The sequence below is a fragment of the Toxorhynchites rutilus genome, chromosome 1 (genome assembly GCF_029784135.1).
Source record: "Toxorhynchites rutilus septentrionalis strain SRP chromosome 1, ASM2978413v1, whole genome shotgun sequence".
NCBI lineage: Eukaryota > Metazoa > Arthropoda > Insecta > Diptera > Culicidae > Toxorhynchites > Toxorhynchites rutilus.
The window spans coordinates 9152748-9158842 of NC_073744.1; positions in this window are offsets into that span (position 1 = coordinate 9152748).

Consider the following 6095-nt stretch of genomic DNA (forward strand, 5'->3'; position numbering starts at 1 on the left):
CGCTGTAGAAATTTAATTTTTAGGAATTATATCTTCAGCTTTCGCTTATAATCAGATAAGAGTGTATAGATCACGTTGGCCATGCTTCACTGTAAATTTTTCGTAAATTTGGAAAAATGTCGTCGAACGAAAAAGAGCGTCGTGGATTAATCCTGTGCACTCATTTCGAGAATCCGGAGTTTTCACATCGGGACATCAGTAAGATGCTTCGCCCAATAGAGAAATATTGGGCGATTATGAAGCAGGCCCTCCGGAAGAACCCAAAAGTTGTCAAATCGGAGGCGGACTTCAAGAGAAACTGGATTTCTGTTAAAAAAAAAACTACAACTTGACGTTGTACAGAACCTTATGGACGGGGTAAAGAGGAAGGTGCGAACATACGGGCTTGGGCTCGATGTATGAATAAAAAGAAAATGCCAAAAGTTGTTTAATAGTTTTTATTTTACTGTCTAAAATTTTCAAAAGGATCGGTCTACTGGGCGAATTTCTACAGCGTTTTTTCCGTGATGCAATTTGATGTGACACACCCTTTAGAAATATTGTTTTGATTTTTGCATAACTAAAGACGCAATAAAGTGAAATGTTTTCGGATTTAACGGGCCGTGGTAACTATATTGCCACCAATTTTTTCAACTGTTTCAATAGTTAAAATGGGGGTCTCCGTATCCACATTGGTTGCGCGTTCGCTTACTAAGCGATCGATCGTGAGTTCAAAACTCAGGGCCCTCATTGACCATCTTTGTGTTGTTACAGAATAGCTACGTCCACGCAACAATCATCAGCGATGGAGATCGATCCACGGTCGAAAAAAGATCGATTCATCCATACAACTGCTCTGCTCTGCAAGACACATCGGGCTGCTGTTCTATAAATAACTCAACAATGATCAATCAACTGTCTCCGCTGTCCGGTGGTCCAACTGGATAATGGAAGAACAGAAAGAATACTCTTACGCCTAAATGGCTACTGTGTTAATGTACCATATGTAATGGTATAGGAATACTGGCGAATGGCAACTGTGTAATGTTCTAATTATAGATATGATAACCATGTGACATGTACACGATTAAAATTCGGCTCTGTTACAGCTAAAATGCTAATGAGCCTTAAATAAATAAATGGGATAAAAAAAAATAGTAAACATTTTTCAAATGTAAATATGCGTTATTCCTCAAGTAAGGAGTATGTTCTATGAAGTTGGAGTCAATTTGTTGCCTAGTTTCCACGGCCCGTTAAAGGGTTAATGGGGACACTATGCGCATCGGGGTATCAACAACTGAAATGCATTGAGTCATGCTGATGATGGGCAATACGACGCTTCAAATCACTGCCACTTGATGAAACAATTAATAGTTTTATTTATTCTGCCTTGCAAACAAACAACGCGCGCGTATCCCAGTACACGGATCGGATCGCGCAAGACCTTCCGTAGATTATTAATTTGTTTATTCTCGCAATCACGCTCCACGTGCGCGCATATATTTTTGATCCCAAGCCAACCCAACACTTTTGCCTTCGTTGGAAAAATACATTTGCTGGCGATGACACCTGGCTACAGCTCGTGTTGTTGACATGTTTTCACCAGAATGATTTGGAATTTGGGGGCAAAATTAAGCCTATTATTGTATTTATACAAGAACCGAAAGTGTCATATCATTTCAGGGAGTTATTTGAATACAGATGTAAATTCAATCTAATGGTTAAAATGGGGTTTTCATCAAGTTTTAAGGGATTAAGAATCATATCGATACTAATTTGACCATTCAAGCACTCCACGAAATCTTTTGTCGCCACGTAATACCAGATTTTAGGAAAACTAGCAATCAACCTCATTTAGGGGAAATGGGGGTATTTGATTTCGGACCACCTAAGCAAATCGCCTAATATTTCCAAATCAATACGGTCTAAATAATAAATGCCACATTGTACACCACAAGTGTAGCTCACTTACTTTCTCTCAATCAATAATGTTTAATCATTATATCAAGCTTCAAATTACTAAATCTATATATATATATATATATATATATATGTATATATATATATATATATATATATATATATATATATATATATATATATATATATATATATATATATATATATATATATATATATATATATATATATATATATATATATATATATATATATATATATATATATATATATATATATATATATATATATATATATATATATATATATATATATATATATATATATATATATATATATAAGTTATAAGCGAAACCAGGCTTAACCTTCAAAACCATCAACACAGAGCACGTGTTGTCGAGCGGGTAGTCATTGAACGAAGGTAATGATTTAAAGCAGGGTAGTTGAAAGTGTAGTCAACGGGTAGATTAGTCAAGTTCTCGCTGGATATAAAATATGGAACAATGTCAAAATAAAGTAGTTCTAGCCTAGAGCTCAACCATCCAACATGTTCTTGTTCAACCATCTTTCAGAACCTTGGGTGATTATAACTTATATATATATATATATATATATATATATATATATATATATATATATATATATATATATATATATATATATATTTAAAAATGGATTTCTGTCTGTCTGATTCTTATGGACTCGGAAACTACTGAACCGATCGACATGAAAATTGGTATGTAGGGAGTTTTGGGATCAGGGAAGGTTCTAATGATAGTTCGAGACCCTCCCGCCCCTTTCTAAGGGAGGGCTGTCATACAAATGAAACACTAATTTGTGCATTACTCGAGAATTAATCAAGCAAATGGAACCAAATTTGGCATGTGGAGGTTTTATGATGCAATAAATGATTCTATGGTGGTTATTTACTATTCCCACTTCTTTTAAGGAAGGGGGGGTGTGCTGCCATGCAAATGAAACACAAATTTCTGCATTACTCGAGAATTAATCAAGCAAATGAAACCAAATTAGGTATATGGAAGTTTTAGGGAGCAATAGAAGGTAGAAGTACTGAAATTTCATGGTGGAAAATAATTTTTAAGGGTAGATTAGAAGATCAATCAGTGAACAGTTCTGCGATTGAACCCATGAACGTACGCTTAGTAATAAATTATGGATGTAATAACGAAAAATAATTTTGGCGGGACGAAGTTTGTCGGGTCAGCTAGTATATCATAAAATAAAAGAGATTATGTTTGGACATTAAAATTTGATGAGGGTGATTTGGTGTGTGTTTCATCGCAAAAAACATTCTTATGTTTAGGTAAAGTAATTCACGATAATATTACAATCAGTAACAGTGTTCTGGGATCGATACCAGGTGTCTTGGCCAGATTCCAGACCAGAAAAATTGCATTGAGACCAATTCGAATACTGCATGGCTCTTTTCACTGTTGTTCGATCATTTTCAAACACTTTCGATGCTTGGTCAAAGAAAATCCGTCCTTGATGGCCTGCGTTGCTCTTTCAAGCTCCTCCTTCTTCCAACGTTGTCTGCCCATCCCTTTTCTCTAATTCAGCGGTATGTGCGATCGGATTGATTCCAATCAGAACAAAGAAAAGCCTCAAACCTGTAGGACCAATTCACTCCACAGAAACGTGCCCATGTCACCCCACACAATATACAAAAATCAAAATTAATTTCATTTATTGTTATCAAACTTACAGTTTCGCTACATCAAATTGTTCCTCTTCTGTAGGCGAACAGAACTTTACTGCACAATACACGAAAAGTTTGTTTAATCAGCGGAAAAACCCTTAAAACCACGATCGGGAAACTCACATTTTTTGACAATCAAAGTGCTTGCTGTGTTCATGCTACCGTTTCCCTTCACATGTTAAATTTTACCAAAGTTTTGACGTAGAACTACGTCTTTCGTTAAGGGTGACAAATCAGAAAACAGGTCACGTTTTTATGAAGTAAAGTTAACGTTAATAACTATTTTTGCCGCGAACGGATTTTGGCGATTTACATACTAAACGAATCGGAAATTCCGTAAGATTTGTTTAATATGCTATACATTAGAATCCCCTGGTTTATAAATGTTTAAAATTCATGAAAACTTTAAGCGTTCCCATTTTCCCATACATTTGTTCTGTCCATTTATGTGCTTTCCCGAACAGAGCTGTCAATAACGAGCAACTTATCGACGCCCAACGGAGGGGAAATCGTAGGATTTAAAGTCTCCGCGAACAAAGGAAAAGTAAAAGAATGAAGGGGAATACTTGTCTAGAGTATAAACAGTGGATCTCGCTGAGGAAAACTTTCATTCGACATCGGACTGTTGAGCAATCTAGTTCACTTTGCTTTCGCTGCGCTTCGATCTTAGATTGGACCCCACCAGTGGTAATCCAACTTGGATATCGTTGTTTTTCTGTTCGTTTTTCGCGTTATTCGTATTGTGTGTTTTTCTTTCCGCGTCATAAATTGGACGCTTCGCGTAGTGTGTGATGAGGAAGAAGAAGAGGAAAGCAGGCCCTGCAAAAAACGAATGCATTGCCAGGAGTAATAAATTTCGAGGCAAGCGTCATCTAATGATGCACGCGATGTTGCTGCAGTGAAAAGCGCTTGCACTGAACCGAGCCTTCGCGAGTGTGACACCGCATCGAACAACAGCGAAGTAGGCGATTTCGGCGCGTCGGTCGAAAATGTAAACGCCGTTACCCAGGCAGCAACCAAAATCAAGCTCCCCCCGCTGGTGGTGAAGGCGGTCGCTCTTGACAAACTCATCAGCGAATTCGCATCGATGGGTGTTACAGCAGAGTACAAGCTGTGTGGCACAATTCAGTCTTTTTCCAAGCAGTCAACATTGTTTGTTTTCCGTCATCACAAGGGCTTCGTTGGTGCCTTTTAGAATGCATCAATGCATTAAACTGACGTTATAGCGAGCCAGACGTTAAGGTGCGCCAAAGCATTATCGAATAATATCCGAAGGTACAGGGTTTTTCATTTCGGGCTTCCGAAAGTATACAGCCCTGCGCTGACAACCGTTTGACATAGCTGTCAACCAAAGCGTCATATCGTTAGTTGTATGTCTGCCATTTTACAATATGGATCGTTATAGCATCGCACAACGTGTTAATTTTGTTAAATTATACTATAAAAATGATGAAAAACCGGCAAATATTTTTCGAGCATTACGGACGGATTTTGGTCGTCATGGACGGCCTACAGAGCACGCATTCGCTAATGTAGTGCGTAAATTCGAACAAACTGGATCCGTAGCGGATATTGTGAAACCTGTGCATCATCGTAATGTGCGTTCGGCCGAAAATATTGCTGCTGTTGCTGCCAGTGTGGAGGATGACCCGAATGTTTTGATTCCACGGCGTGCTCAGCAATTGGGCTTGTCAAACATATCATTGTGGAGAATTTTGAATTTGGACTTGCACCTACATCCATATAAAGTCCAACTGGTACAAAAATTAGATTGTGGTGACCATGGAATGCGTCGGGCATTCGTCGATTGGGTGAACGAACAACAGCAGCAAAATGCTGAATTTTCGCATCAAATTTTCTTCAGCGATGAGGCACATTTCGAGCTCGGTGGCTATGTGAACACCCAAAATTTCCGTATATGGGGCTCAGAAAATCCACACGTGATTGTTGAGAGGCCATTGCATCCGCCAAAAGTCTCTGTTTGGTACGCATTATGATCTGGTGGAGTCATCGGGCCGTATTTCTTTGAAAATGATAATAGAGATAGAGATAATAGAGAGAGAGAACAAATGAGGACGGCGAGACGGTAACTGTGAATGGTGAGCGCTATGGCCGCATGTTAACCGATTTTTTTTTTTGCCACAAATTGAAGATATGGATACGGATGTGGTTTCAGCAGGACGGCGCCACGTGCCACACAACACGACCAAACATGGCCATATTACGAACGAAATTTGAGGAACGCATTATTTCGCGTTTTGGTGATGCCAATTGGTCGTCCAGATCATGCGATTTGAACCCGCTAGACTTTTTTTTGTGGGGTTATGCGAAAGACCGTGTCTATGCCAACTCTCCGCAAACTCTTGAACATTTGAAAGACAACATTCGTGAAGTTATGACCGAGATACCGCCCCATATGTGCCGAAAAGTCATCGAAAATTACACGTTCCGGATCAAGGTGTGCGAGGAAGCCGTA